This window comes from Sarcophilus harrisii, chromosome 6, assembly GCF_902635505.1.
Source record: "Sarcophilus harrisii chromosome 6, mSarHar1.11, whole genome shotgun sequence".
In the NCBI taxonomy this organism is placed as follows: Eukaryota; Metazoa; Chordata; class Mammalia; order Dasyuromorphia; family Dasyuridae; genus Sarcophilus; species Sarcophilus harrisii.
This window is the reverse complement of record NC_045431.1, coordinates 38,753,728-38,773,561: the sequence shown is the minus strand read 5'-3', so window position 1 is coordinate 38,773,561 and position 19,834 is coordinate 38,753,728. Positions and strand designations below refer to the sequence as shown.

General features: G+C 34.8%; 1 long non-coding RNA gene across 1 annotated transcript; it reads left to right on the top strand.

Moving 5' to 3' along the window:
* Positions 1-10,868: 10,868 nt before the first annotated feature.
* Positions 10,869-19,552, top strand: LOC116419877. Its single transcript, XR_004230210.1, has 4 exons — positions 10,869-11,032; positions 15,838-15,923; positions 16,231-16,391; positions 18,160-19,552. It is a non-coding gene; the product is annotated as an uncharacterized LOC116419877 (long non-coding RNA).
* Positions 19,553-19,834: the final 282 nt, after the last annotated feature.

Here is a 19,834-nt window from a genome sequence, read left to right as displayed (position 1 = left end):
TTGATTTAATTTAATATTTCATATTTGTATATCATTTAATTTTTATTTAATATTCAATAAATTTAAATTAGTTAATAATTATTAAATCAACTTAATTAAAACTTAAATATTAATAATATTTCATATTCTCTGATTCAGCCTCCTCATCTGTAAAATGACTCAATGACCTCTAAAATTCCTTCTAGTTCTAGTTTTAAATCTCTGATCCTATGAGTTAAGTCCAATGCATTCATTTTAGAAAATATGAATCTGAAGCACAAAAAGATTAAGTCCAAGGCACATTGTAGAGCATAGAATGGAATTCAGGTTTCTTCCTGTGATTGCTCTTCCACTGTATCATGAGTCCTTGCACAAGAAAGCAGGTTGTTTCCTTTGCCTTTCAAGGACAATTTCAAGACCTCTCTTCCCCATGAAGCCTTCCCTGATCATGCTGGTCTTTAGTGATTGACGATTTCTCCACCTTCTGAACTTCATAGTGTTTGCTTTTGTATCAAGCATTCTCCCCAGCATCTATGACATTGTAGTAGATGTTTCCATGGTGGAGCTCTAAGATCTGAAAAGCCTTTGGTGATTATAACAGGGGTTTGATAGTGTTTTCTCCATGGAGGGGGCAGAGAAAGAAGGTGGATGTTTATTCTTAAGCTATAGAAAGCACTTTCTTCACAATCCTATGAGATAGGCAAGAGTTATTCCTTCCGTCTTACAGCTAGAGAAGCTGAATTCTTCTGATGGCGTGCCGTGGTCAGGGAAGCAGAATGCTTCTTCCAAGGATGTCTTGAGGATGGCCGCAGTTTCTCGCCATCCGTTCCCTCTGTTGGTATTGTTATTTTTTTTCACCAATCATGTTTTGATTCCAGATATGCACCAAACATGGTGGCATTTGGGGAGATGTTGGCCTTGAACTCACTATTCAGGTGGTTATGGTTGGCCCAGATGCCATAACAGATGTTGCAGAGGGGGCAAAGTGGTGGGCTATTCCATTGCTCAAGTCTGAGAAGAGGAAATAATTTATGCAGAATAGATGCCACCTGCAGGAGCATACAGGGTACCAAATGAAACCAGTTTGCCTGTCTAAAAACAAAAGTACAAACGTGTGTGTGTGTGTGTGTGTGTGTGCGCGTGTGTCCAGGCCATGTTTGTTGGCTTGTTCAAGATTCTTTTGTATATCTGAAAGGACAATATTTGTTCTGGTTAAAAAAAAAACTCCAAATCAGTTTCAGCAGTGATGGACATAAGGATTTTGTTTCAGGACCCTTCCTTCTATAATAGTAATTCTAACTCATATGTGTTTTCAAGCTTACAAAACTGTTTATAAGAAATTTTTGATGTTAATGCAAAAGTATCATTCCCCCATTTACTTCTTCTTCAATGCAGCAAAAGATTGCAACTTCATGGGTATGTGGACTCTTTCATTGGATTCAGCTTATAGCTGTTACATTTTAGTAGAGATGACCTTCATGATTGTGACCAAATGGTAATGATTTTCTTGGTGGCTGCCATTCTGTTGATGTGCCTCCCTGTATGTGGCTAGATCTATCCTTACATGTTGATGATCATATGTCTATGGCCAGGTTCATTCCTGTATAAAATGTTCAGACACTGTTTAGACTGCAGGATTCTGAAGTCCTTCCAAATCTGAGAACTACTGATTCCACAATCCCAAGATTTGTCAGAATTTATCATATGGAGTAATCTTGGAGACCCTAGTCAGAATCCCACGACATGGTAAGCCACCCCAATGGAATTTAATGGAGAGCCTATTTTTGAGATGAGGTGCAGAAAAGCTAAGAAATTACCCTAAAAAAGCAGGATGTGATTACAGAGAATCAACAGAAGCACCAACGGTAAGGTAGGACACTATTTGTACTTAAGAGTGGCCCACAGGCAATAATGTGCTGGTAATTGCTGGTAAATGGTTAACAACCAGTCCCAAAATGCCTGACACATTTTTAAGTGTAATATGGATCATTTGCATTTTATCCATTCCTTTCTTAAGTCTACATAATCAACAAAATGATAACTCAAGGCTTGAGAATTTATCAATTTGGTTCTCCAAGCTAAAAGCTGCTTCAAACTTTTTTTGTTTCAAGAGAAGGTTGACATTGCAAGTATGAAATTTCCCAAATATAATCTAGATTTCTCTTTTCCTCTGAACCTCAATTTCCTGACATAAAATGAGGGGATTTTACCAAACTACCAAAACATTATTTCATAGTGAGAAAAAATAATAACAAATTTCATCTGGAAGAACAAAAGGTCAAGAATATCAAAGTAATTAATGAAAAAAAAATGTGAAGGAAGCCATTCCAGATCTCTAATCATTAAATCAGTCTGGGACTAGCTAAGAAATGGGGGGGAGGGTAGATCAGTTGAGTAGATACACAGTAGTAAAAGATTATAGTAATATAGTGTTTGATAAACCAAAATATTCATGCTTTGAGGACAAGTCAGCAGTAAACAAAAATTGTTGGGAAAACTGGAAAGTAGTTTGGCAGAAACTAGGCAGAGACCAATATCTCACCCTGTATAACAAGATAAGGTCAAAAGAGGTATAGGATTTAGACTAAGAGGTATGTCACAAGCAAATTAGGAGAGCATGGAAAATTTGAGCTGTTACATCTATGGATAAATGAAAAATTCATGACCGAACAAAAGATAGAGAAAATTACTGGATAATGAATAATTTTGATTACTTTAATCTAAAAAGGGTTTGTATTAATAAAACCAATGAAACCAAGATTAGAAGGAAAGCAGAAAATGGGGGAAAATTATAATATGTTTCTCTGATAAAAGCCTCATTTTTCAAAATCACTGTTAGAGATAAGCAAATGAAAACAGTTCTAAGTTATCATCTCATAATAATCAGATTGGTTAATATGACAGAAAAGGAAAATAACAATGTTGGGAGAAGAGTGTGTGTGTGTGTGTGTGTGTGTGTGTGTGAAAATTGGGATACTGATGCATTGCTGGTAGAATTTCGAACCATTCTGCTGAACATTTTAGAACTATATTCAAAGGGTTATAAAGCTGTGTATATCCTTTGATTAAGCAATACCACTACAAGGTTTGTATCCCAAAGAGATCAAAGAAAAAGGAAAAGGACCTATATACACAAAAATATGTACAGCAGGTCTTTTGTGTTGGAAAAGAAATGGAAAATGAGGGGATGCCCATCAATTAGGGAATGGCTCAACAAATATGTTGAATATATGATTGTGATAAATACAATTTGTGATTATAGAATTTTGCAATTATAGCAATTATGCTATTGTGGTATAAGAAATGACAAGTCAGGAAACCTGGAAAAACTTACATAAACTGATAAAAAGTGAAATGAACAGAACCAGGAGAATATTGTGTACAATAATAGCAATATTGTACAATGATCAACTATGAATGACTGACCTATTCTCAGCAATACAAAGATCCAAGGCAATTCTAGAAGACTAAAGATGAAAATGTTATCCACCTCCAAAGGAAAAACTCAATGAAGATTGAAATATATTATTTCAACTTTTTTTGTGTGTGGAGGTTTTTGGTTTTTTTTTTGGTCTGTGTTTTCTTTCATAACATGATTAATATGGAAATATGTTTTGCATGGTTGCACATGTATAACATATCAAATTGCTTGCCTTCTCAAAAAGAAGAAAGTAAAGGAAGGGAGAGAAGTAGAAACTCAAATTTAAAAAACCACCAAATGTTAAAAAATTGTTTTTACATGTAATTGTAAAAATTGTAAAAAAAATTTTAAATAAATAAAATAAAATTAGGGGATTTGACTAGATCAAAATTATTTAAAAGATGGGTCCTGACCCCAAATGAGGTCATGAAATTATGATTTGTTATCAGGAAATGTTTGGTTTTTTATTTTATATAAAATTTTTATATTTTATATATTTTTATATACCAACACATCTTATTTTACCATATTTTGTATAGTATTTTATATTTTATATGCCAATATATCTGAGACAGTGTAAAAATTTCTCAGCTGAAAAGGACTGAGAGTGGAAAAAGTCTTAAAAAGCCCTGGAATAGATTATCTTAAGGGTCCCCTCCAGTTCTATGCTCCTTTGATCCTATTCAACTCTACACCCAGTACATTTTAATGTACCTATCAGATATATATCTTGATAAACTAATTCAATGGACTTTGTATCAAAGAGTGATCTCTTTTGAGTGGCTGTGTGACTCAGTATGGTATTCTATATTCTCTTTTTATGTAGAAAGACTTTAAATAAATACTAATACATTATATTTGCACAATATTTCATAATTTATATTATCTTTTAAATACATGATCCTATGGGCCTTCATAACCTAATTCCCTCCTATCTTCACAATCATCTTATCTGTTACTCTCCACTAAGGATTTCTTGATCTAGTGACACTGATCTTCTGGTTGTTCTATGAGAAAAATACCCCATCTCTCATCTCCGGGCATTTTCCTTATCTGTCCTCCATGTTTGGAACATTTTCCCTCCTCAATTCTGCCAACTAACTTCCCTGTCTTCCTTTAAGTTTCAACTAAAATCCCATCTTTTACAGGAAGACTTTTCTAATCCTTTCTGTTAATTATTTCCTTTTTTTCCCCCAGTAGATAGCTTGTCTGTATAAATTTGCTTGTGTATTGTCTCCTTTAGATTGGGAGGTCCTTGAGAGCAGGGCCTATCTCTTGCCATCCCCAGTACTGAGTACCTGATACATTTGCCTGACACATAGTTAATATTTATTGATTAATTGATTGATTACATAGCAAATAAAGAGGAGAGCTAAGTTTTGAACCTGGATCTGTGGTCCAGCCCTGTATTCTTTTTAGTGGGTTTGGAGATGAGTACATTCTGGGATTTTGGGGGGATGGGATATTCCTAAGGCATTTTGCTAATGTGAATTAAATCTGCATGTGAGTTCTCTTTTACTATAGATTGTACTGACTGAAAAGCCCTTGCTTTAACAAGTTCCTTGTTACTAGTACCATTTCTTGAATTAGATAAACTCTCTGAAATCTTATTCTATTTTCTTATTTTTTATTAAAGCTATTTATTTACAAAACATATACATGGGTAATTTTCCAACATTGACCCTTGCAAAACCTTCTGTTCCAATTTTTCCCTCCTCCTCCATCCCCCCTCCTCTAGTCCAATACATGTTAAATATGTTAAAATATATGTTAAATCCAATATATGAAACATATTTATATAGTTATCTTGCTGCACAAGAAAAATCAGATCAAGAAGGAAGAAAAAAAGTGAGAAAGAAAACAAAATGTAAGCAAGCAACAACAGAGAGAGTGAGAATTCTGTACACTCAGTTCCCATAGGTCTCTCTCTTGGGTGTAGATGGCTCTCTTTGTCATTGCACAAGTGGAGCTGGTTTGAATTGTGTCATTGTTGAAGAGAGCCACATCATCAGAATTGATCATTATATAGTCTTATTGTTGTCGTGTATAATGATCTCCTCATTCTGCTCATTTCACTCAGGATCAGTTCATGATAACTTCCCAAGTCTCTCTGAAATCATCCTGCTGGTCATTTCTTACAGAACAATAATATTCCATAACATTCATATGCCATAATTTATTCAGCCATTCTCCAACTGATGGATGTTCACTCAGTTTTGAGTCTCTTGCCACTACAAAAATGACTGCCACAAACATTTTTGCAGATGTGAGTCCCTTTCCCTCTTTTAAGATCTCTTTGGGATATAAGCCCAGTAGTAGCACTGCTGGGTCAAAAGGAGCACAGTTTGATAACTTTTTGAGCACAGTACCAAATTGTTCTCTGGAATGATTGGATCCATTCACAGTTCCACCAACAATGTATCAGTATTCCAGTTTTCCTACATCCCCTCCAACATTCATCCTTATCTTTTCCTGTAATCTTAGCCAATCTGAGAGGTGTATAGGGGTATCTCAGATTTATCTTAATTTGTATTTCTCTGATCAATAGTGATTTGGAGAACCTTTTCATATGATTACAAATAGTTTCAGTTTCATCATCTGAAAATTGTCTGTTCATATTCTTTGACCATTGATAAACTGGAGAATGGCTTGAACTATTATAAATTTGAGTCAATTTTCTATATATTTTAGAAATGAGGCTTTTATCAGAAGCTTTGAACATAAAAATATATTCCCAATTCTTTGCTTTCCTTCTAATCTTGTCTGCAGTAGTTTTGTTTGCGCAAAACCTTTTTAACTTAATTTAATCAAAATTATCTATTTTGTGATCAATAATGATCTCTAGTTGTTCTTTGGTCACAAATTCCTTCCTCCTCCACAGATACGAGAGATAAACTATCCTATGTTCTTCTAATTTGTTTATAATCTCATTCTTTATGTCTAGATCATGAACCCATTTTGACTTTATCTTGGTATATGGTTTAGATATGGGTCAATGCCTAGTTTCTGCCATACTAATTTCCAATATTCCCAGCAGTTTTTGTCAAATAGTGAATTCTTATCCCAAAATCTGGTATCCTTGAGTTTGTCTAGATTGTCTAGATTGCTAGTTATTGACTATTTAATTCTGTGAACCTAATCTATTGCACTGATCAATTAGTCTATTTCTTAGCCAATATCAAATGGTTTTGCTCATCCTATTTTCCATTCTCTATTCTGATTTCCCCCCCTCCCCACCCCTCATACCTTCCTAAAAGAAATTCTATTCATCAACTCAAGAGTCCAGCATAAAAATAATAAATCCATTGCCTTAGTAGATGGAGAGTAATTATTGACTGGTTAATGAGTGGATGACATAGCTGAAGGATGGTTCTTCAGACCAAGATAAACTGTTGATAGGCTATTCACTTCCTATAACCTTTTATTTCAATGAAAGACTTCTAAAAATGCCTGATGAATTAATTTATTAATTTGTCTACCTCTTTATCATCTGTCAGTCTAATTATCTATTTATCTGTTAATCTTCTTGCTGTCTCTCTGTTTATACCCATCTTTATATCTCTAAGCTAATTTCCATGTCTTGTTTTTATTACTGTTCAGTTGTTTTTCAGCCATCTCTGAGTCTTTGAGACCCCATTTGGAGTTTTCTTAACCACTTATTGGGATAGTTTTTCATTTTTTCCCTCCAACTTCTTTAATTTATTTTAAAAACATTTTTATTTAAAGTTTTTAGTTTCCAGATTTTGTCCCTCTTCTCCTCCCTTTCTTTTCCCTCCCCTGAGATGGTAAGCAATCAGATGGCAATTATACATGTACAATTATGCAAAACACTCCCATATTAACAATTTCATATTGACTCAAATAAAAGAAAAATTGAAAAAAAGTTAAAATAGCATACTTCAGGCTTTCTCTGGAGATAGATAGAATGCTTCATCATTAGTCCTTTGGGATTCTCTTGGATCATTGTATTGCTGAGAATAGCTAAGTCATTCACAATTCTTTGAACAATGTTGCTTTTACTGTGTACCAGGTTCTCCTGGTTCTTTTCATTTCATGTAAATAAAGTTCATGTAAGTGTTTCTAGTTTTTTTTTCTGAAATCATTCTGCTTGCCATTTTTTATATCACAATAATATTCCATCACAATCATATATCACCGTTTGTTTAGCCATTCTCCAGTTGATGGGTATCTCTTCAATTTCCATTTCTTAGCCACAACAAAGAGAGTTGTCTCCAGCTTATTTTGTGGATGAGGAAACTTGAAGTAAGCAGGATTAAGTGGCTTGCCCAGGATCACACAATTAGAAGCTGGATTTCGGTTCAAGAAAATGTCATCCTGACTCCAGGTCCAGCCCTCTATCCACTATACCACTTAGCTGGTTATCTCTATGTTTAGCTTTCTGTTTACTTATTTATAATAAAGGATATTTGTAAATTTACTATTGAACATTAATGCAATTGCTTAATAATTGTATATAAATTAATGGTAATTAATTTTAATGAATAAAATATCACAATAAATTTCCAAATATTATCTGTAAGTCTCAATCAAGCTTCTTAGTTTGTCCACTGTTTCTCATTAACTTTTCCTGTATATTCCTCTACTATGTATAGTCTGTTGTTCTTATCCTAGTTTTTTCCTCTTTTTATTGTTTTATAAGTCCTTCCAGATTTCTTTATAATATTAATACCTGTCATACTAAATGTCATTACACTGTTCCATTGCACTAATGAACTGCTATTAATTTAATCATTCCCCTATGGTTGTATATTTAGGCTGCTTCCAAGTTTTTGAAAACACAAAGAATGCCATTGTGAAAATCTTTAAACAGATAGCTTTTTGCTATTGTTTTTGACAACATTTTCATTGTATAGTTCCAATGATGAAATTGTTGTGCCAAAAAGTTTGATTATTTTTATAACTTTTATGGGTAGTGCTAGAAGTTTATAATTTCACCCACAATCACCCACTGCCTATTTCCCCCTAACTTTGTAAGTACTGAATTTCATTATTTTTCTTTTCTTTTTTACCAATTTGATGAGTGAGAAATGGTGCTTTTAAAAAAGTGATTGTTTATATTAAATTCAATTTCAATTCAATAAATATTTACTAAGTATCTCTTATGTACTAGACAACACATTGAGCTCTGGGGATATAAAAAGAAGCAAAGGACAGCCCACAAGGAGTTTATAATCTGATGTAGTGGGGGGACACAATGAAAATATATACACAGTAAGCTATGTACAGGACAAATAGGAAAGAGTTAATAGACAGAAGGCACTAGAATTAAAAGGAATTGGGGAAGGCAAGATTTTTGTTAGGACTAAAAGGAAGTCAGGAAAGTCAGTAGTTGGAGTGGAGGAGGAAGAGCATTCCAGGGATGGAATCCAGGGATTCCAGAAAAAAGATTGGGAGCTTGAAGGACTTGGTGGATGATAGTACCTTCCATAGTAATAGGGAAGATAGGAAGAAAGAATGGTTTTGAGGGGGTGTGGATAATGAGTTCTGCTTAGGATATACTGAGTTTAAAATACCTACTGGAAATTCAGTTTGAAATGTTTGAAAGGCAATTGGAGATGCAAAATTGAAGGTCAGCAGAGTGATTGGAATAGGAAAGGCAGAATTAAGACTCAGCAGCATAAAGATGGTAATTAAATCCATGGGAGTCAATGAGATCACCAAATGATGTAATGGAGAGGGAAAAAAGAAGCAGATCCACACAGAACCATGAGGGATACCTCTTCTTTAAGAAATTTGATGTAAATTCTTAATAGTTACTTATATATTTTAGATGCCAAATATTGGTGTTATACTTGCTATACATATTTTCCACTTATTTATTTTTCTCTTAATTATATAGCTTTTATTGTATATTATTATTATTATTTTCCTGAGGCAATTGGAGTTTTGGCTTGCCCAGGGTCACACAGCTATATATTATTTTTAATTAGAGTGTCAATTGAATTTCTCTTATCCCATCCATGGAATAAAAAAAAAGTTATCTCTGCTAAGTGAAATGAGCAGAACCAGGAGATCATTGTACACGGCAACAGCAAGACTATACGATGATCAGTTCTGATAAACGTGGCTCTCCTCAACAAGGAGATGATTCAAATCAATTCCAATTGTTCAGTGATGAAGAGAGCCATCTATACCCAGAGAGAGGCCTGTGGGAACTGAATGTCACAACATAGCATTTTCACCCTTTTTGTTGTTGTTTAATTGCATTTTGTTTTCTTTCTCAGTTTTTTTTCCTTCTTGATCTGATTTTTCTTGTGCAGCAAGATAACTGTATAAATATGTATACATATATTGGATTTAATATATTTAACATGTATTGGACTACCTGCCATTTAGGGGAGGGGTGGGGGAAGGAGGGGAAAAGTTGGAAGAGAAGGTTTTTGAAATGGTCAATATTGAAAATGCATATATCGTAAATAAAAAGCTTTAATGAAATAAAAAAAGAAAAAAAGTCATCTCCCCTTCATTTTCTTCCATCTTTCTACGCTTATTTTTTTATAATTAAGAATGGCAGCTTGCTTTTTCAACCATATTGTTAACTGTTCTTAATGCAGCTTATCTATAGAAAACTATTTAAATTGTAGAATATTTTAATGACACTTGAAATTCTACGTTATTTATTCTGGGTTTTAGCATAAGAGTTATTAAAAAGAAAGTTTTATCTCTAAAGGATGTGGCCCTCTTCAACAATGAGATGAACCAAATCAGTTCCCATGGAGCAGTAATGAACTGAACCAGCTACGCCCAGGGAAAGAACTCTGGGAGATGACTATGAACTACTACATAGAATTCCCAATTCCTCTATTTTTGCCCGCCTGCATTTTTTATTTCCTTCACAGGATAATTGTACACTATTTCAGAGTCCGATTCTTTTTGTACAGCAAAATAACTGTATGAACATGTATACTTATATTGTATTTAATTTATACTTTAACATATTTAACATGTATTGGTCAACCTGCCATCTGGGGGAGAGGGTGAGGGGAAGGAGGGAAAAAGTTGGAACAAAAGTATTTGCAATTGTCAATGCTGTAAAATTGCCCATGCATATAACTTGAAATAAAAAGCTATAATAATAATAATAAAAGAAAGTTGTATCTCGTTATGTATGGAGCACCTGAGTTCAAATTTGACCTTGGACAATTGACACGTACTAGCTGGGGAAGTCAGTTATTCTCAAATGTCTTGCGTGTGTGTGTGTGTGTGTGTGTGTGTGTGTGTGTGATAGCATTTGCAGAACACTTTAAGGTTTGCAACACACTTTACAGATACTTTTCTTATATTTTCACAATTGTAGGGTTCTGGGAATTATTATAGGGGCTATAATTATCCCCATTTTACAGATTAGGTGATTGAGGCAAACAGAGTCTTCTTGTTTTATCATTATTATCCCATTTGTTCCTCACAAAATTCCATCGAGAAGGTATGTCTGTTTTACAGATGAAGAAGATGATGCTCAGAAAGTCTAAAGGATTGCATTAAATTAAATTAATTAATGAAATTAAAGGACCACGAAAATTGTGACCGAGGTAGAGTTGTGACCCCAGACCTTGATGACTTCAAGTCCAGTGTTCCACTCACCATATCATGCTGTTTCTCCTTTTAATTTAGGTAAGCACGACAGGTAGGTGGAAGGAGTGCTGGGCTTGGAATTAAATCTGGCCTTAGACACTTACTGACCCTGGACAAGTCACTCAACCCTGCTCACTTTTCTTATCTGTAAAACGATCTGGAGCTGGCAAATCCATTCTAGTATCTTTGACAAGAAACCTCTAAATGGGGTCATAAAAAGTCAGACATTACTAAACAACCACTTAACAAATCTTAAAACTTTATATAAATTAAGAAAATGTTATATTGTTAATTAGATAATAGTAAGACAAATTTTAAGTATCTGCCACATGCAAGACACTCTGCCAGTCTTGGGGGAGTTAGGGGAACGAGCCCTCTTAAGTAGTGGACATGAGGCAGGTTCCCCCATAAACACAACCCAGTGTAGATTGTGATAAGTGTGATAGGAGAGGTAAGAGCAAAGTGTTAAGTGAGAACCCTAAGGATGAGGAGGAGATAACTTTTGTCTTGGGAATCAATGAAGGTTTCATGGAGGAAGTGGTTCAATAATTTTGTTACGCTGGTACTAGCCTGAACTGGATTTATAGAGCCAATTGTTAAATTTTCAGTGTGAGTACAGGCACAGAAATCGGCAATCGCTATAAATCAAGGCTTGATTTATTGTTTGTTGATTGCTCAGACTTAAGAAACTGATGGAGAAAGTGTTAAAAATACAAATTAAATTAAAGGTACGTTTTTGGATACTTATTTAGGAGCAGATAGTTGTTAAATGTTTACCAACACACCTGTTAATAATTCTTGGAGGAAATGTTAAAAATGCAAATTAAACTAAAGGTATGTTTTGGATACTTTTTGGGGGGGGGGGATATAGTTGTTAAATGTTTACCAGCTCACCTCTTAGTCACTCTTGGAGAAAGTGTTAAAGATGCAAATTAAACTAAAGGTGTGTTTTGGATACTTTGGGGGGGGGGATATAGAAGTTAAATGTTTACCAACATACCTCTTAATAACTCTTAGAGAAAATGTTAAAAATGCAAACTAAATTAAAGGTGTGTTTCGGATACTTATTTTGGAAAGATGGTTGTTAAATGTTTACCAGCACATCTGTTAATAACTCTTGGAGAAAATGTTAAAAATGCAAATTAAACTAAAGGTGTGTTTTGGCTACTTTTTTGGAGAGAGAGTTGTTAAATGTTTACCAGCACACCTGTTAATAACTCTTGAAGAGTCACTCACTGGCAAGCCTATGCTCAGCCCAGAAATCATCAACTGAGGGTGTCAAAATGATGTCAAAAATTTAGGGGTGTAAGATACCTAAAGGCCATCTCCTCTCCAAAGCAGTTTAATGACTTACCTGTTATCACACAAAAGCAAAGTAGCAGCTTGACTTGAGTCCAGATTCTCTGACTGAAAGGTACCTCATTTTGACTAGTGGAGATGAAGGAGTAGAGAAGGCAAACCAGGAGGAGGGTCCAGTGGAAGCAAAGTCACAAAGGTAGGAAAATGCATGTGGAGAGCAAGTTAGAGTAAAGGGGAATTTTCTGAAAGAGGAATCTTATGAGATGAAGCTAGAAAAAGATCACAGAAGATTGGGACAGCAATTGAGTCTCCAAAGCCTGAGTGAAATCGCCAACCTTAGGCAGCCAGTGAGGGGCAGATTGAATCTCAAGCCCATGTTTTCTAACTTCTAACTCAGTGCTCCTTCTGCCATCCCACGTGGACTGATGACAAACCACGAAGGATCCTGAATACCTCCTTTGAGGAGCCACGGAAGAATTTTGAGCCGGAGCATGACATGAATAGAGTTGATTTATTTTTCTTGAGGAAGATCCTCTGGCAGCAGCGTGCAGGGGATGTTGGATTGCAGTGGAAGAGACTACTATAGAACTACTGCAGTTTTCCAGACAACTCAGATGACTAACTTTTGACCACAAACTCAAGGAGGGCATCTGCCGTCCTCTTCCACAAAATCTTCTTGGGGATGCCATCCCAGATAATTCTGATCAGGAGAGATCACAAGCCTGGCACAGAGGATGACCTCATGCTTTCTTTTCCTGTGATTAAGAGTAACGGGCCATGGAAGAGCCTGGCTTTCATCTTAAGGAGTGGAATAAATAATATGTCAGCCTAACTGGATGGTCTAGATGACAGCAAGAAAAAAAAAAGGGTTGGCTACTAAACCGTGGAACAGAAAATTCTAAGAATCCATCCAAAAGAAGACCGACGTTTTGGCTGAGAACTTCAATGTGAGAATGAAGACCAGGAGCAGATGTAAAACATATTACCAGGGAAGAAGGGGTAAGACCAAATAATATACAGACTGAGAGCAGCAAAAGCCTTCCAGGACCCAAGGATCCATTCAGTGGAAGTTGGTAAAATAGGACCTTTACCCCTGGATGGATAAATTGTACAAAGGGAAAAAATATACTGGGTCTCCATCTTGTTTGAGCACCAGAACACAATTGTGAAGGAAAGTCACATATGTGAAAAACACTATTTTTATGGTTTTTTTCTTCATCATCAGGTTTTGATATTGAGCTTGCTCTCTCTGCAGCTGGTACTTCTGTTTACATGAAGAGATCAGATGCATGAAATGCCTCATTTGTGGCCAATGCCAGCCTGACCAGCTTTTGGATGAATGTCAACTTTGACTGGACATTTTATTCTGCCTTTCATTTGTTATTTCCTAAAACCAAGCACATCTTGCTGAGTTGTTTTGTTTAGGTTTATTGCACACGAAGGCAGCAATGTTCTAGAAATAAACGTTTAGACATGCTTGTTTGATCCAAGAAAGACTTTTATTTATACTTCAAGGGGAGGGGTTATTTATTGATGTTTTGGAAACTCTGGAGAGCAGCTGATATGCAAAGAAAATAGAGCTTTTCTGCTATCACTGTGTAGCTCTCGAATATCAGGGAAGCAAAATTAGCCGGAAACATGATCATCAAACTGTTAGGGGCACGAAAACAAATATAAGTAATTGGACAAATTGTAAATCATTTTATTGCAAGCAACTGATGAGTTCTAATTTGTCATTTCTTTTTGGGTAAAAGTCTCTTTTATGTGAATGTGTTGGTTTGGAACTATAAAAACTTTTGTAAACATTGTTTATTGAAGCAGCAGGGCAGAGTGAGTAAGGAGTCTGTCTTGGAGTCAAGAAAACCTAAGTTCAATTGATCAATCAATAAGCATTTATTAAGTACCTCCTATGTGCTAGGCACTTCTATGCTAAGTGCTAGAGATTCAAAAAGGGGCAAGAGACAGTCCCTGCCCCCAGGAAGTTTATATCTAATGGGGGAGATAACATATAAACAAATATATTCAGAGCAAACTATGCACAGGAGAAATAGAAAATAATTAACTGAGGAAATGGGCTAAAATTAAGAGAAACTGGGAAGGGTTTCCATCCTCTGAGCTATATTGGCTATTTGGCTGCCAATATTTAACTTCTCAATGACAAAGGCAATTATCGAAAAGGTAAATTATAGGTGAGTTGCTGAGGGCATTTCCAAACTGGGGATTCTTTTCAATGATGAAATAAAACCTCTCTACCACTCCAAAAATAATAAACCATGTCTGACTAGAGAGCACACATGTGCACACGTGTGCACTGACACACATACTTTTGTGGAGAAAGAGTAGTGTATATGCCTGTTTCATAAAATAATATCTTGAAGAGAACAAAAGTAATTTGAGAAGCAATCTTAATCATCTGAATATTGCAAAGCTCTTTCCTAAATCTACATTACCTCTTGATAGGGCTATTGTAATAATTTTCTAGCTGGTCTCCTAGAAATGAATCATTTATCCTCTACATGGGTGCCAAATTGATATTCCTAAAACCCAGGTCTGATCATGCTCTTTTTCTGCTTAAGAAACTTCAATGGCTTCCTATTATCTCTAGGATAAGATGTAATCTCTGCCATTTAAAGCCTTTTATAATTGGACTTCTGTTTATTTTTCTAGGCTGACACATAATTTCCTTTCATTCCTCCATGTTCCAGCCAAACCAATCTACTCACCTTTCCCTGCACATAGTTTTCTGTCTCCTGCCTCTGTAATTTTGAATAGGCTATATCCATTTCCTGGATTATTCTCCTTCCTCATCTACACCTTTGAAACCCTTAGCTCCCTTCAAATCTCACATCAAGTGATAATCTTTCCACTTGTTAGTGTTCCCCTTGACCCAGGAATTCTTTTGTATTTATCAAATATTCCTTTGTATTTATTTTATCGTTACTTATCTATCTATCTAAGAGGATTCCTACATTGATGAAACCACAAGATTATTAGTAGATTATAATACTTTTGTTTTCAATAAACAAAAAATTATTTTCTTTCCTTTCTTGTGCTACTCTTTTCCACCATTGCAAAATTAAAGAAATAAAATAAAAATGAATCTTCTGTTAAAAAAATGCAAAATCAATGAAAAAAATTCTATATTGTCCATATTCAAAAAATATGCATCTTAATCTACATTCATCCCCTCTTTGTAAGTAGTGGGAAGCATGTGTCATTATGGATCTTATAAGTTTTAGGATCTTAATGATGGTTCCCTCCAGGAGAATGTAAACCCCTTGTAGTCAAGGATGGTTTTGTTTTGGTCTTTCTATTCTTAATGTCTAATACCATATCTGACTCATAATAATGCTTAATTGCTGAATTGAATTAAATTGATTGACCCTGATTCTTGAGTATCATGCCAGTGGAGGGCTTTGAATATGGACCTGTTGATGCAGTGTTGATTATTCAAAGGTAAGTTTTGCTAGCTTGTGTACATACTCATTACCATTCATTCATTCATTTGTCCATTCATTCATTCATTTGTTTGTTTGTTTTTGCAGAGGCAACTCATGAAATCATCTACTAATGTGTGGAAAGAGCAAATCAAATCCACCCCAGGGATATCACAGATCCTTGAAAATGAAATGTAAGCATCGTGAACATTGTCAGCTTTGGGAATAAGAGGACTGAGTCGGAATTCTAATTCTACTACTTGGTATCAGTGAGAGGGGGCAGCTTATATTTTACTTCTCTGTATCTTGATTTCCTCACTTGTAAAATGAGATTTTTGGATTAGATAATCTTTAAGGTTCTTTCTAGTTTAAAATATTTTGACACAACTAGATGATTTTGTAGTTTCTGTATTTCTTTTTCCACTATTATTCCATTACCATTGAAAACAGTACTTTAGTGGCTGTAGAATTTATTCACTACTTTTTTCCATTTCTTGATAGTGTTATGTGCCCTTAAGGATGTATATTAGGGTCATGGAGAGAGAGTCAGAAAAATCTGTGGTCAAATCCTGTCTTTGATGCTAGCTGTGACTAAGGAAGTCTCTTCACCAATTTGTGGCTCAAGCATCTCCCCAGGATAAGACAATGTGAGATTCTGGAGAGTAAGTATACTGCCTCTGGGGTCAGACTTGTTCAGAGTCCCACCCCTGTTGTTTGTTACCTGGACGACCTTCACTTATTCAGCCTCAGCATCCTTATCTCTAAAATAAGAATATTGAGCCGGTGGCCTCTGAAGTCCCTTCCAGTTGTAAATCAATTAAATCAGAGATGTCATCAACACAAGGATCAGATTAAAATGTAATTGGGGAAAGACTTAGATGAAGTGATGCAAAGTGAAGTGAGCAGAACCAGGAGAACACTGTACATGCTAACAACAATGCTGTATGAAGATAAATTGTGAATGATTTAGCTATTCTCAGCAATACAATATTCCAATTGTATTCGATGAAAAATGTTATCCACTTCCAGAGGAAGAACTATGGAATCTGAATGAAGATCAAAGCAGACATTTTCCCACTTTTTTCATGTTTTTTTTTTTCCTTTTTGGTCTGTTTCTTCTTTCACAATATGACTAATTCCACTAATGTGGAAATATTAGTATGGAATTAATGAGAAAAATGTACCTAATTGCACATATATAACCTATTTCAAATTACTCACCATCTCAGGGAAGGAGGAGGTGAGGAAGAGAAGGAGGAAATTTGAAATTCCATTTTTAAATGAATGTTAGAAAATTGTCTTTACATGTACTTGGGGGAAAATAAGATACTATAAAATGTAATTGGGAAATATTGAACAAAATATAAAAATATGACAGAATATAGATAATGTTAATATATAGTTCTGCTAAATCTATATGCAGGGACCTTTAGGGCCAGTTTAGTAACCTCTGTTTCTATTGGACTTTGACATCATTGGACTAAGTCATGGCTGTGCTATATTCTGGCTTGGCATAGGGAATTCCTCATAAAATCACAGATCCTTTGAGTATTCAATAACCATTTATCTATACATTTCTCTCATCTATTTTACTTTTTGGAGGGATAATTGTGAAATCACAGAGAAGTATAACTTTCATAAAATAAGAACAGCAAATGAATCAATAGTAGAGTTTTTCATTTTCTCAAAAATAAATGTTAAAATCATACAAAATCATGTCATCTAGGTGATGAGAAAAAAAGCTTTACTGTACAAAGCATGGGTTGACTCATCCCTGCTATTCAAGAATGGCAGTGATATGATCATAGATGAAGAAGTGGGATTGGGGGTAGAAGAAGAGCAGAATATTATGATGATTTGGCTCCTTCCATACCTTAGTCTAATCTGGTTCTGTCTAAATGTTTGCTCCTATGAAGAATGACTCCAGAAATCTTAGACAAGTCTTAGATCATTCTGGTCCTAAAGATTCTAGGGAAGTATGAGTTTTAGTAAAAGATTGAAGTAAAAGGTTTGAAGTAAATCGATTACGCCATAAAATATCCCTAGATTATTATTGGTGTTAAAAAAAAAAAACCCAAAAAACAAAAAACATTGACCTTAGTTTCAGAGAAAGCTGGAGATCACATAAAAAATCAACTGTACAATTCTCTAAAAGAAACATAATTTTTTCCTCCTTCTCCTGTTCACTTTTAAGCCCAGCACATTGTCCACTTGCAGAACTTGTCCCAGATATGATGTATGGACCTTAAAAGGTGAAGTTTACCCATCCGATTGCATATCATGATTTGGACCATAGAAATTCATCCACTTTGTCTTCTGTATCCATGTTTTTTACATTATTCACTCTTCTACATTAATCTGGACATCGTTTAGGAAGTTCTACATTATTATGGAGTTTATTATAATTAACATAAAATTTTTTATAAACAGGAACATCTGGAAGATCTTACTATCTATAGGGAAATTCTTCTTATACGCTGTGTTTAATCTCCTCCAGGACAAGAGATGAACATCTTTACTGGGATCTATCCCACTGTTTAATGCTTAGATTGATAATGGTCATCAGGGCCCTTGAATAAAGTTCTCTTCATAGATTCATGATTTAAGTAATTGTGTATATTTTTGATATCTGCTTGTGAGACATCTTGTTGGAGGAGATCCTTTAAGATAGTAGTTTGTTCTATCAAAGAAAGTGCTTTTTATTTAGTAAATAGAATACAAACACAATCGCCTCTTCTGTGTTAATCTCTGACTTAATTTTATGATTATAAACATGCAGCAACTGGCCCATAATGGACACTTAATAAATCCTTGTTGATTATCACTGGTAGAAGACTGGCTATTCCTTTCTAATCCTTTTAGTGTAACGGTAGATCATTCTCAAAAATTTTTGCCCACTTGGGAAGGTGCCAGTTTGGACAATACTAACGTCCAAATGTTTTTTCCTCTTTGGAATTTTCCTTCCTTTCCCCTAACTTAAAAATGGATCTATCACTGCCTTCGGAATTGTTTCATGGATCTCTTTTGGAGGTAGTGTTTAGCATTTTCTCATCTCTGTTTATTTCAGTGCCATTTTCATTTCTTCCAGCACACATGTAGGGCCTTAATGTCCAGGTTGAAATGTGATTTGCCTCATTGTTCTTGATGGTGGAAATACTTCAACGGAATCTTTATAGACCTTTTCTGCATCGTGTCCATTTGTTGTTCTTTAAGTTTGGTGCTTAAATACTCTTGGGATGACTTCATTTAATTGGATCTCTAGTCAAGCTTTCTTTAAAGTTGCTTTCCTCCTATTTCTTTCTGTTTTATGAGGTGATGCTTCTCACAATATTCCATCATCCTTTTCCATAATATCTTACAAACAATTGTATATGCTTCTCTTCTTGGCACGGAGATCAAGTGTTTTCTGGCTGAGGCAGGTTTTTGTTTCTTTTAGTTTCCTCATTATGATAATTTATTATAGTAGTTAAACTTCTGTATGAAATTGTTATGAGTAGTGTCAATGTCCCTATATATTATTTGTATTTTTAAAGTTTTATTTATGGTTCACTAGCAGTAACTTTCCAATAATGCCCACAGGAGATATCTCCTTGTAACAAACGGAAATCACTTAATCAGACCCAATTGATACAGCCATTGTTTTGAGCAGCTTTATGTATCACTCTGCAACTGTATTCCACTGCCTTTCTACCAAGAGGATAGGACTACTATTTTGTTTTTAAATAGAGTTTTTCTTTATCAGCTCCACACAATTCATAAAAGGTGGAAAATCTATTTTGTAATTGTTAGGCTTATCAGAATGTTTAGTCATAATAAAGAAAATACTGAAAACTGGATTGGCTTTTTAGTAATATTTGTTTTTCAAATGAAAAAGCATTACTAATTGAATTACAAAATACTAGCTCTTCCTTAGTGGAGGAAAATACATTGAGATATAGAAAGAAGGCAGCTTTTAGTGAAAGATGAAGAATAAATTTTTGTATTTCCCAAGTAGCAGCTATAAATATAGCTGAGACGTGGATCCAAACATCTGGCAAAACAACCATTTCTTCTAGAACAGAAAATAAACAAAATATCAAAATAAAGGCAAAGGAAATAAACACCA